Source organism: Crotalus tigris, unplaced genomic scaffold, assembly GCF_016545835.1.
Source record: "Crotalus tigris isolate CLP2741 ecotype Arizona unplaced genomic scaffold, ASM1654583v1 scf7180000017744.3724543626:3957646, whole genome shotgun sequence".
NCBI classification, from domain to species: domain Eukaryota; kingdom Metazoa; phylum Chordata; class Lepidosauria; order Squamata; family Viperidae; genus Crotalus; species Crotalus tigris.
The window spans coordinates 1,117,377-1,130,930 of NW_024096611.1; the positions used below are offsets into that span (position 1 = coordinate 1,117,377).

Below are 13,554 nucleotides of genomic sequence, written 5' to 3' on the forward strand. Positions count from 1 at the left end.
CATTTTTATAATTATTTATATCTTATTATATTCTCCCAAAGGAACTTACAAGCAGTATAAAGAATAATAAAATGTGCTCAATATTATTTAAAAGTAAATAGCAAACATCTATGATATTTTCCAGGGCACAGTTTTTGGGATGGAAGTCCAAATAAGCAGGCGTCTGAGATGGCTGCTCTCTTCCTCACATTCCCTTTAGAGAGTTCTCATAAAGATATCTATATATCAGTCATTTATCCTAGTATGTATGAAGAGAAAGTCAATTAGGCATAGTGATTAAGGCACCAGGTGCACAGGTGAAGAATTCAGATAGCTGGTTTATTGCTGAAGCCTATCAGACTGATAGTTGGGTAAGACTAGATTCAACTGCATTCACATAGGGATTCCAGACTATTTCCCCATTTGACTTCTCCCCCACCTCAGCCAGTCTCTCTCCAAACCTGACCTAACTTTGAGCCAGTCAATGTCTCTTAGCCCTATGAAGGAAGCAATGGAAAATCATTTCTGAAAAACATTGCCAAGTAAGTTGCAGAGACTTGCCTAAGCAGTCAGCAGGAGTCCACATTAATTCAAAGCCCCCCCCCTTGCATGAAGAACATTTTCAGGATGCATTACGAATTTACTGTGCATCACATATGCATAATTCATCCACATAGTTACATATAATACAGACCAGGGAAAGCTTCTAGGCAGTTTGGGGCCTCAATCTGTTCCTCCCCCAGATATTAAGCCCAGGAATTCTTACTGGAGTGAATTTATTTATTCATTCACTCTTTAGATCAGTAAAGAGTTTATTCATTACTCTTTAATTACTTTATTAGCAACTCAAGGTGAGTTACTCCCGCCTCCTAATTTCCCCGTAATAACAACCCTGCGAGGTGGATTGGGGTGAGAGACACTGACTGACCAGAATCATCGCTTGGCTTTCATGCTTACAATAGGACTAAAATTCTAGAGTCAGCACTTAACTAATAACTATACCACTAAAATTATTTTTTAAAAAAAGTATAAGGAGAAAAGGGTCGAAGTCCAGAAAGCGGCTCTTTGCCCCGGTTGCCCTGAGGTTGCAGCGACAGTCTCTTTCACCGTTACAACACATTTCCTAAACGCGCAGAAAATGAATTGGCCAGCCGCTCTTGTAAAAAGGTACCTTCCATCCAGCCCCCCCCCCGCCCCCCCGAAGGCTCCCGGCGCGGAACCCTCTGAGCAGCCTCAGCCCCGCCAAGAACAGATTGCCGAGAAGGCGAGAAGGATGCAAGAGCAGGCTAATCCAGGATGAGCCTCGAAGAAGCTTCCCCCAAATCCCAGCCCTAAGCAGAGTCGAGCCCAAAAGCTCCTCGACCCCCGTCCCTCCACTCCTCTCGAAGGGGACGCGTTCGCCGAGCGCATAGGGCGAAAGCTTAGACATGGGACCGATGAGTAAATAAAGAGCATTTTTCCATCGCCCAACCCCAGCCCGGTTTTCCACAGCCCTGCGTGCCTACCCGCCAGCCTAGAAGAAACCGGTCTTTTTGCCCTCCGACCAGCTCCTGGATCTGGAAAACGCGCGCTTAGCTCCTCCTAGGCCTGCCTCGCCAGTCTGCAGCCGGTCTGCCTGGTGCGCCTGAGCGAGGGATGCGTTGGTACCTCCGCACCTCCTCCTCTTCGCCGACTGACTGGGCCACCCGCCCTCGGGAGGGGACGAGGGGAGGGGAGGGCGAGGAAAGAGCCTTTGGGGAGGCTCGCGCCAAGGCTGAAAAAAGCAGCAGCAGCAGCTCCCGTGCGCATTCGCGACTATTGGCTGTCCGGGCAAAGACCTACGTACTAAGCCCTGGGAGGTGGATGGGATTAGGGGGAACTGCTGGTGAAGAAGGAAAGAGCCATTAGCAGCCCCTCCCTAAGCACACACACCCCGCCCGCCAGTTTAATTAGCTGCCTGGGAGCGGAAGGTGTTGTCTTTGCGGGACTGCACCCCAAAAGGACCGCGACGCGACGAAAGCGATGAGTTGCGAGGACTTGGACGGACTTGCGAGGTTGTTCCACCCCCACCCCCCATTGCGATAAACCACGTTTCCTTTGCGTGGTATAAAATGAGATTGCTTAGATTAGAAGACAGGAAGGGCGGGAGAGGAGTCGCTTTCTTGTACGGGGAAAAAAAAACATTGAATTTAATGAGCTTTACTTTTGAACGAGTTCGGTTAAGACTGCCGCTTTCTCAAAGAGGAGCTGGAAAGTGATCCGACTCTGGAACAAGCGTGGTCCTGCTTTTTTCCAAAGGGATGTAGACTTAAAGTAACATTTGATCAGTTCTACACTTAAAGGCAGAGTTTTCTTTTTAAGCCGAGGCACGCTGAAGCTTATGGCAGAATACATTTATTAGCATTTTTTCTTTGCCCCAGGCTAATGTGACTGCCAGTCTAACCATAATTTAAGGGCATTTGTTATTTTTAACTTTTTTTGAATAAAAACGCTCCTAAAGGAGGCTCAGGGCAGCAAATCTCTTGTTAAGTACCTACCTAATGCAGCATATATAGAAGAATCCTACTATTTAAACATAAGGCTTGAGCAACCTAGAGGCGATGCCAAGAATTGTGGTCCAACTCATTTAAAGGACATCAGGTTGAGGAAAGCTATGAATAAGGGACTAATATAAATTTACAATAGTTTGCATTGTGCATGTAGGCACACACCCATAAACTCACACCCTACCTAATGACTTTTGACTTTGAGAAAATTGGCACCCCTCTTCTATTTGCACAACATGTCAAGAGAATAACAAACAACATTTATGGAGCTCAGTTATGTTTTGGACTTTATTAAATTGGAAACGGAAACTGAAATGAAAAAAAAATGGTTCTGTGTGTTTTGTAAAAAAAAATCGCATTTTTCATTGTTATAGTCCAATCATGGGAGTTTTCCCACCAGGTCTTTATTAAATAAGATTGTTGTAATTCAGAGCTCAAACTCATCTTGTTCATTTTCTTTATGCTGAGCATTAATGCATAGACTGTGAACATTTTGCACCAATCTTTCTGTAATTTGTATCTTCCAAGTGACCCAAAAGAATTAATTTCCACATTTTTAATCACTCTAGCCCACAGATGTCAAACTCACCGTGTCACGTGACGTGCCACAACATATCGTGACTTTTTTCAAATAGCCGGAGTTGGAGTGGGTGCGGCCTCCGCATGATGCAACCAGCCCGGGCCGGCAGTTTGACATCCCTCCTCTAGCCAGTTGCAAAATCAGCTGAAATTACTGAAGGAGATTTTTTGTTCCAAATTTTTCTTCTCAGCTAGGCCTAAATTCAGAATTGTGAGCCACTTACATACTGAGAAGAAATATTAAACTTCTCTTGGAATAATTATCTGGCTGCCAAACCATGGAAACCTGGCAGCTGGAATATGGTCATAGGAAATTGTGACTCTTTTCATGTTGATTTTTTTTTAGATATGGAAGAAATTTGATGATAGCCAAGTTTGAACCATTCAAAATATAGAAGCAATAATTTTATGGATCCAAAATTTTTATAGACAAAATTCCAGTTGTAATACACTGATTTTTACTATTAGGAATGCCTATTGTACATTTTGATATGCACGTTATTTTGCACATCACAAGAGCATTTTGATCTACAGATTATTCTCTTTTTAATTATTTTCATTTATTTATATCCCACCTTTATTATATTGATAAATAACTCAAGGTTACAAGCATACCGATACTCTTTCCTCCTATTTTCTCCACAACAACCTTGTGAGGTGGGTTTGGCTGACAGAGAGTGACTGGCCCAAGATCTCCCAGCCAGTTTTCATGCCTATGACAGGACTAAAACTCCCAGTCTCCCAGTTTTTTGCAGCTTGCCTGGTGCCTTAACCACTAGACCGGGGTAGGCAACCTTGGCTCTTTTATGACTCGTGGACTTCAACTCCCAGAATTCCTGAGCCAGCATAGAGTTGAAGTCCACGAGTCATAAAAGAGCCAAGGTTGCCTACCCCTGCACTAGACCAAACTGACTCTCGTCCCCTTGGCATTCTGTGGGACAAGTAGCTAAGATAAACACTTGTAATGCCCAGTGCTAACGAATAATGGAATAAGATAAAATTTATCATTGGCATTAGAGAAAATTGGAAAGAAATGGTTCCTCTGCAGGCACAGGTACAAGCTCCGATACTTGCATGAACCTAAAACACCTCCACACACTCACCTCTGTTCTTCCAATGGAAGAAGGACCTCCACCAAAACACTGGACTTCGGTTTTTAGAAGAGAAAACACATTTGCTTGCTGCTCCAAGGATGACTAATTAATTTGAATGTTCTCTTGGAAAAAAAATATATTTTCTTTTGGCCTCAAGACAGATTTGGCAGCAACTAGCTCTATAATCTCTGCTAATCACAAAAGCTCATTAAATTGATAGCTGGTTCAGGTTTCACACAGAATATGTTAAAACTTTTTCTTCATGATATATTTTTTTTTACTCACAATTGAGTTACATTGACTCATGAATGTCTAGAACAAGGGTGTCAAACTCGCAATGTCATGCGATTTTTTTTCCATTGCCGGCAATGGGGTGGGCGAGGTTTCAGCGTGACTCATCCGGCCCGTGGGCCAGCAGTTTGACACCCCTGGTCTAGAAGGAGCCAGTAAGATTGGAAATTGCCAGGAAGTGAGGAATGTTCAAAATTCATCTTGAGGCTGGCTGCTCCTTTCAAGGAAATATATCCTTTATCTTAGGGGTCCTCAGCCCCTGGTCCGTGGACCAGTACCAGGTCGCGGCATGCCAGCAACTGGTCTGCACAAACAAGCAAAGCCCCGTCCGCGGGATGCAGGCAGCACACAAAACCACGCACCCTCCAGTCTGCAGAAAAACTTCTCCATGGAACCAGTCCTGATGCCCAAAAGGTTGGGGACCTCTGCTTTACCTGAACTGGAAAATGTATTGAAGTGTACTACTTATTTTTTATGATAAGGAATGAAAGGTAAGAGGGGCATAGATGCAGATATGCACAACTGCAGTAAGTGACTTGGATGAACAGGAAAAAAGTGAATGGGGATATTAATTGCTGCAGAGTATATGCCATAATCTTATCTGTGTCTTACTCTGTATAGTGAGGGGGATCAGATAGAGAAGCACAATGTAAGCATGCATCCCTACTTTCTCAGATCCTTATTGGTTGGGCATTAATGCTATGGTTACAGATAGTTCTCACTTACTGACCATAATTGGGATTGACAATTGTTTTGCCAACTGCTTTGCAGTTATAAAGTGAAAAATCATATGATCCTGGACAAGTTATAACAATAACCCCCGTCATTAAACAAATCATTGTGAATTTTTAAGGGCAAACATGATCTCAACTTGCAATTTCCTGCCAGCTTCCCTACTGACTTTTCTTGACGATCACATGACTGCGGGATGCTGTGACTCATAATTGCATGCTGGTGCCAAACATCTAAATTGTGATCATGGGGAGCACTGACAACTGCAATGTCAAGGACCATTAGCTGTCATAACTGAACAATTGCTGAACAAGTGGTTGGTAACCAAGGACTACCTGTATGTTCTTGGTAAGAAGTTTTTAATATTGATTAAATTATATCTTCAGATATGGAATTCATCTGTCAGGAACCTCAGCTATATTGTGGTTGAATTGCGGAAAATTACTATGCACTCAGAAGAACTAAACTGATTCTAAACATTCTAAAGGAAACTTCTAAAGGAAATTTGATAAAAAAGAAAGATTGAATAATAAATTCCATATGCTCTAGATTTCATTCGTTGCTTAAAAGCTGATCTATATTATCTTGCATTAACTTACGTATTAGACCAAAAAGTGGTGCTTTTTTAATATATCTCTTATTTGTTTAGTGTTGAATGTTAACTGTTTATAATATGAGGGTGCTTCTGACACAAATAAAGAAAAAAATATTTAAAATTTTGTATTCTAACAATATAGAGTTTTTATATATATTATTATACTTTATATATTACACTCTTGTTTTTTTCTTTATTTTTTAATCTATTTTAGTAATTAGCTTATATTAATGTGTGTGGTTTTTTTTTACTAGCTTTTGTTGAACTGGTTGAATTGTATTTACACGTTTGGTTAACCCGTTTTTTGTTCTACTTTTACCTACTTCTACAAAAATCTATAAAATTATACTGAAAACACTCTACTATTTGCTACCCATGTAACTCTGTATTTCTTTTTTCTTGATATAACATTACCTCTAGTACCACAGTGCTGCTGCGACATTTATTTATTTAGAAAATTTATATTGCTGCCTACTCACACATGGTGACTCAAGATGGCTTACACGGATATAAAAACACCATATAAAAGAAGTAAAAATAATAATAAAATAATAACCCCCAACCCACAAACCCGGCGACAACTTACACTCATACCAGCCATTTAATGGGCTCCACCCCACTCTGTGTTCCTCAGGCCCATTGGCAGAACCATGTCTTCAGGGCCTTCCAAAAGAGTATCAGAGTGGGGGCCAGTCTAATTTCCAGAGAGATGATGTTCCAGAGGGAGGGAACCACCACAGAGAAGGCCCTTCTTGTGGGTCCCACCAGATGTGTCTCCTTAGGGGACAGAACATGCAACATTCATTGCCTCCCCACTCTAGTGGGTCGGGTAGATGTGACCGGCAAGAGATGATCCCTCAGATAACCTGGTCCCAAGCCATGAAAGACTTTAAAGGTGACAACCAGCACCTTGAATTCCACCTGGAAGCAAATTGGCAACCAATGCGGTTCCTGCAGGAGGGGTGATACAGGTGCACACCGAAATCTACACAAAACCATGCAGGCTGCTGCATTTTGCACCAACTGGAGTTTCCAGATACTCTTCAGGGGCAGCCCTATGTAGAGCACATTGCTGTTATCCTTTTAAGAGTATGAGTAGTATGTTTACAGTTCATACCCTTAAAAGACTTCTAGTTTTTCTTGAAAAGATAACAAGCTTCAAAAGTAATACAGTATTGTATTTTATATTGTCTTCTGTTTTTTTTTTATTTAGTCCTCCGTTACTGCCTAGAGTCACTGCTTTGGGATGGGCAGCTGTATAAATGCAATGAATGAATGCATGAATGCAAATATAGTACATTCCATGCACAAACAACTAGGTTAGAATAATCTATGTTCTAAAAGTTGCATGGTTTGGATGTTTTGATCTATATATGAAGCAATGCAGGACTACAACGTGGTTCTGGACAGAAACATTTTTGGAGAAGATAAAGAGTAAGGAATAATCAATATTCTTTGTGCCCACAGCCATCAGTGTGGCAACTGAGCGGACACAACAGAAAACAAACATGAGAGAATTGGGAAGGCCAGCTGTGCTGAGGTGTTGTACAGTGTCAGTGGAAAGATGAACACAAGAAAGCAGGAGAAGTTCAGGAGGCAGGTTAGATGATGGGACATGCCATGCTGGGAACCTCTGGCAAAGGGGGAGGTACGCAGGCTGGTTAATTGGCAGAGAGAGGGAGGACATTGGGAAGGTTCAGAAAGGGTGGAATATGCTGCAGTTGGACTTGGGCAACTGAAGGGAGAGAGGGAAGAAAGATGCAGTAGATCCAGGAGGAACAAGTCATGGGATATGCTGCACTGGGACTTGGGTGTCAGAATGGAGCAGAGAAGGGAAGGCAGAGAATGTGTTGAGAAATGGGGTTGGCATGCAGGCAGGCCAAAGGGATTGTGGGATTTATTTATTTAGCGAATGGCATATGAGGCCAAGGAAGATACAATGTTGTGCATGCAGTAGAAGTCCTGGCAGCCAAGTTATTAATCTGTTTGTTGCACTGGTGCACAACAAGAGGGCGAAATAGCTTCATGCCAGTTAGGCTGCAGCATTCTCAGAGGGAACTCATCTGGGACTTTCTTCCATGCTCCTCTGCCGATCGTGTCCAGGCAGATTCAGCACTGGTTCCAACTCCCTGCACAGAACACAGCCAGCAGTTTCCCACTGCCAAAATGGCCATACTTAACTTGCAAACAATGCTTTCAAACTGCTAGGTGAGCAGGAGCTAGAAACAAGAGATGGGAGCTCACTCTGTCCTGCGGATCTGGACTTGAACCACCAATTTCTCAACACATCCAATATCATTAAGCCTCTGCACCACTATGTCCCCGGAGATGTGAGAAAGGGGTTGGAACACGCTAGTCTTCCCTATTTCCCCAGCAAATCTCCCGGGGTTCTGCCTAATTTTGTTTCAGTCAAAACCTGGAACAACCAAAACATTCTGAGCTTCTGTTGAGCTGTGACCAATACAGGAAGTTAAAGTATGGATCAAGGTTTTCCATTCTACATGTATTTTGTAATCGTGTATTATGGGTCTGAATCTTTGTACTCATTTAAAGAGGTCATTGCTGTTTTAGAATATCAAGTGGATATTTAAAAATCATCAGATAAAAATATTCAAATGACTGAGACACTAGATAAATGAAGAATTACCACAGAGTCGCAGCACAAGTTCTGACTTCATTTCCAAAACCTGCCACGTTCAAAGTAAACAGGAAGTAATGATCAGGCAGTGTCTCATGCTTGATGCCCAATCTCTGGATTAGCAAAAGTTTCACTGATGACAGTGTCATTGCTAACATCTCTCTCATTGTAAGGCCAGTGAAAGCAGAGGGAGCCAAGCACTTCATTTCTTATCTTTGAAGTTAAAAATAGTGAGGCATAAATGATATTAATAGATAGCATGATAATCCAGAATGGCTGCTCCACAATACCCTAATAGGAACAGTCCTTCTGAATTACATTAAGAGAATGACATAGTGTTTCCTGTGATTGGTAATTCCATTTTAAAAACTGTGTGGTCATACTTTAATTCTTTAGAGTTTTCATGAATGCAAAAAGAATGTAGATATCTCATGTATAACCAGTGCTTTTTTTGTAAAAAAAAAAAAAAAAAAGTGCTGGAACTCACACATGTTATACAACCCGCCTTGCCAACCCTACAAGGTTCCATCCAAAAAAGCTGCCGGAACTCCGTTCTGGGCGTTCTATGACAAAAAAAGCCCTGTGTATAACTGGAAATGCACCTCTCACTTGATCACATAGTGGGGTAGCATTTTTAACAAGCTAGTCCCCATGTTGTTTTTACACTCATTCTTGCTATTTTGTACACTGTAGAGGGTCAATAATCTTATTCTTCCAATTGTCAGACACAAATGTAAACTTAAAAAGTTGCACAGGTCTTCCATAAACATTCATAATTTAATGCTTCTCCAGTTATATCAGCTATACCTACAGTCTTAAAATATTTTCAGTAAAATGCTATTATTTTGTGGTTTTAATTCAGGTCACCCAGAACTGTAGAAACAGATGAAGTCCTTGGGCTACCCCACTATGTGATCAAGTGGGAAGTGCATTTCCAGTTATACACAGGGCTTTTTTTGTCATAGAACACCCAGAATGGAGTTCCGGCAGCTTTTTTGGATGGAACTTTGTAGGGTAGGCAAGGCGGGTTGTATGACGTGCATGAATTCCGGCACCTTTTTTTTTTTTTTTACAAAAAAAGCACTGGATGTAAATGAGCTATGTATGATAATAATGAAATAGGACAATAATTCATGGCAAACTAGAACTCAGAATCTCCCATTTTCTAGCATGGTACCTTTAACCATTACACCAAACTAGCTGTCATCTGTTTTGATTTATTCCTTTTTTTTCTTTTCTTCCTCTTTTCTTCATAACTTTCTGTATTGTTATGGTATTTTTTTTTTTCTTGGTATTCAATTCATAAAAGCAGTCTTTTTTTTAAAAAAAAAAAAGAAAAGAAAAGCACACAGTTTTAATACTACAACACAGTGCCACCTGGTGGATTCTATGTACAAGGTTTTGATGCCATTTAATCACAACTTCCTGTTTACCCATATGATGGATGAATGATAGAATTATATGAAATTAAAAGGAGTTGTATGTATAAGTGTGCTTCTGTCTTTATTATTTGTAAATGAGAGTTGGGTATGTCAGAGGAAAAAAAACACATGCTCTGAATACTTCAGTGAAGGAAAACAACAAGAGATAGAGCCCACATTACATGAATGAATGTGAACTGAATACATAAGTAATTGAGCACAATGAGGTGGTTTGTTTATATAGAGACAATGAATGAAAATTGAATTACAGAACAAATGTCTTACAGAAGATTGAGTAGACTGAAAGGGAATCATAGTTGGATGAGGTGAGAAATTGTTAGGAAAGCCCAGGGCTTTTTTTGTCATAGAACGTCCAGAACGGAGTTCCGGCATCTTTTTTGGATGGAACCTTGTAGGGTAGGCAAGGTGGGTTGTATGACATGTGTGAGTTCCGGCACCTTTTTTTTTTTTTTTACAAAAAAAGCACTGGGAAAGCCACACTTTGTAATCTAATTTTAATTGCTCGCTAATCTTTGACCTGTCAAGCCCTGGCAATATTTATTGCCTTTTCTTATTTCTAGATCTTTCCTAGTCAGTCCCCAAGATTGTCAAAATAATCAAAATACTTTAATGGCAACTAATTTTAATCTTATCACTTGGGTTGTGATTAGCAATTACAAAAAAAACCCAACTGAATCTACAGCAGTACCAACTCAGCCCTTCTCACCAAGGTGAGAGCCGAGAAATTTACAGAACAGAAGAAGTAGAAACAAGGAGAGTTTGCAAGGATACAAAAAGATATGGAGAGGTGTAAACTAATTAATTCTCTTCCCCTATGTCCATCTAATTTCTTTTCCTTACTACTCTTTGTGCCATTTGCAAAATGTCAAAATGGAGTAGCTAATGAGTTTACATCCATAGAATCTCAAATAAAATCATTTTTTTTAATTTCAGTCATGAATCTAGCAGAAAATAATGATTATATAGTTTAGCTATCTGTCTAGAAAAAAACGTCACAAGCTCATTTGGGAAAAGACAATTCATTTGAACATACGGAATTCTGTTCACATGCCATATAATTGCATCACTATTGTTTACAACATAAAACATATATATTGACACTCTAAATGTATCTTGCTAGCATAAAAATGTAAGTATTCTTGTGTCAGAGTCAGGATCATGAGCTTAAATCATCTTACTGCAGGAAATAACACATAATTTTATACCAAATTATAAGTTATGAGGTTATGAGATAATAATTTGCAAACCTTAAAACATCTTGTCTAATTTATTCAATTAAAATTGAATGCTTATGAAGAAATTTAATGTCCTGTTTCTACAAAGAAATCTGTTCACTTTTTAGGCATTTGTATAAACCCACAGATTGAGAGACCTTTAAGAAAAAATTGGCTTAATTGGCTTAATATGGAGGATTTAGATTTATAAGAGAAATGAAAATTAACTATTAGGAAATAGCTTCGAATTATTGTTTAGCCCAGATAATACAGATGATGGATTTGAGACAATAAAGGATACTCCATTAGTAAGTGATGATGGACTAGGATGAGAAATAGAAAATGTCTATGAAATAAAATAAGAATATATTTGTAAGTAATATGTGTTTTTTAGGTATTATATCTTTTACGTAGTGAAATAAAGGAAATTTGGGATACCCGAAACTTAAATAATATGGATATTAAAGGTTAAATTGGAATACTGCAATTAAAAGTTAAAAATTAGGTAAAACTTAAAAACAGGATATGGATATGTATAAGCAAAAAATATATTGATAAATGTTTCAGCTGAACTTGTTATAATTAGAAATTTACTAGCCTAAATATGATATAGCAAATATTAAGGGAAATAGAGAAGGAATTTTTGATGATGTAACCTGAGATATGTACTAAAGATTTTGTTATTGAACTATTGACTACCCAATAACCACGCTGCTTTTTACATACTCAAATGTAAAACTGGAAAACCAATAAAAACTTGTTATAAAAAAAATGCAAACTTCTTGGAATTTAGCTTTGTTTTGTTTTATAATTCCAGTGACCATACATCTTTTATTATAAAGGACAATACTTTATTTCCAAAAGATGTCCTTTAGATTTGTTTTATTTTTATTTTTTAAAATCATTTTCTCCTTTATTATGTTCATTTAATTTTTACTGTACAAATGGGACCACTTAATACAGATGGTCCTCGACTTACAATAGTTCATTTAGTGACTGTTCGAAGTTACAATAGCACTGAGAAAAGTAATCTGTGACCATTTTCACCCTTATGATGGTTGCAGCATCCCCACGATCACGTGATTTACATTTGGATGCTTGATAGCTCATTCATATTTATGACGGTAGCAGTGTCGAAGTGTCATGTGACCATCTTTTGCGACCATCTGACAAACGAAATCAATGGGGAAGCCAGATTAACAACCATGTTACTAATTTAACAACTGCAGTGATTTGCTTAACAAATGTGGCAACAAAAGTCATAAAGTGGGACAAAACTCACTTGACAAATTTCTCACTTAGCAACATAAATTCTGGGCTCAATTGTGGTCATAAGCCGAGGACTACCTTACAGTCTTTCACATTCATGCGAAAAATATAGAAAACGAATTGTCTTTTTAAAATACATTTACATATACTGTTTGATTCCATGTATTTTTAGTAGATTATATGTTTTTGTACAGTTTTTCTTGGTTTTGCTCTTGAGTTTTCCTTTGTAAAGCAAAATTATAAACGATGAAATGTTTTTCCTGAACTTAGTTCAGATTTATCCCTTTTGGGGAGGATTGTTTTAAAAAACACTTTCTGAGAAAATATGGTCACCATACCTTTAACGGACTGAAAACCCTGTTTGCATAAAGAGGTAAAACTTCTTTCTAGACTTCTGTATCTGAGGTTAGATGAAAGTGGGAGAAATTTATTAGTAGCAGTCTAGTTTCTAATTGCCTTCTAGAATGTTAAGCTGTGGATATGAAACAGAGAGGTTCCTATGCGGTGGACAGGTGCCACGTTTTTCATCTGTCTTGCCAAAGTGTATCATCGTCAATCTGTGGCATCTGTGCTATGCAGCCTCTGCCTTCCTCTGTCTCTTCTTCCAAGGACCACAAACACTGTTGTCAGACCAGAAATAACTGTGAAGGCTAGCACTTTACACATCTTTGAATGACACCATCAGCAGCAATGTACTGCAAAGCCAGTACATATCTAAAAATTGTGCTGATACACAAGCAAAGTTTCCATCTGTTTGAATCAGAGTTCAGAAGGACAAATGATGCTTCGCTTCACTTCCAAAGCACAAGGGACTGTTGTACTGCTTTCAATTACCCACACTCTGCTTTGTGGGGTTTTTTAATTTTCCACTTTGGTGGGTCATGCTTCCTCCAACTGAGCACATGAATCAACACCCCCCCAAAAAATCAACAGTAAAAAAAAAGAAAGGTATTTTCCTCTTCCTGATAACAAAGCATGTTGTAGCTTCATGACTTTCCTGATAGGAAAGTATATGATAAGTGGATATTGATTCACACAGAATCATTATAATACCAAGTAGGAATGTGCACAGAACGAAAAAATATGCTTTATTTGTATATAGACCAAACACAATGAATCTCAGAACTTCAATGGGACCATTCAGCCAGGTCTATTCAAAGTGAAACCTAGTTCTCTGAGGGTGATCTGGGTTTTAA

At 39.2% G+C, this 13,554-nt stretch overlaps 1 protein-coding gene across 1 annotated transcript in view; it reads right to left on the reverse strand.

Moving 5' to 3' along the window:
• The window catches only part of DKK3 (dickkopf WNT signaling pathway inhibitor 3), a 38,892-nt gene extending 37,073 nt beyond the window's left edge, over positions 1-1,819 (reverse strand). Inside the window, exon 1 of the mRNA XM_039340313.1 lies at positions 1,485-1,819. The gene's annotated coding sequence lies outside the window, so the exon portion shown is untranslated. The remainder of the gene's footprint in view (positions 1-1,484) is intronic.
• Positions 1,820-13,554: the final 11,735 nt, after the last annotated feature.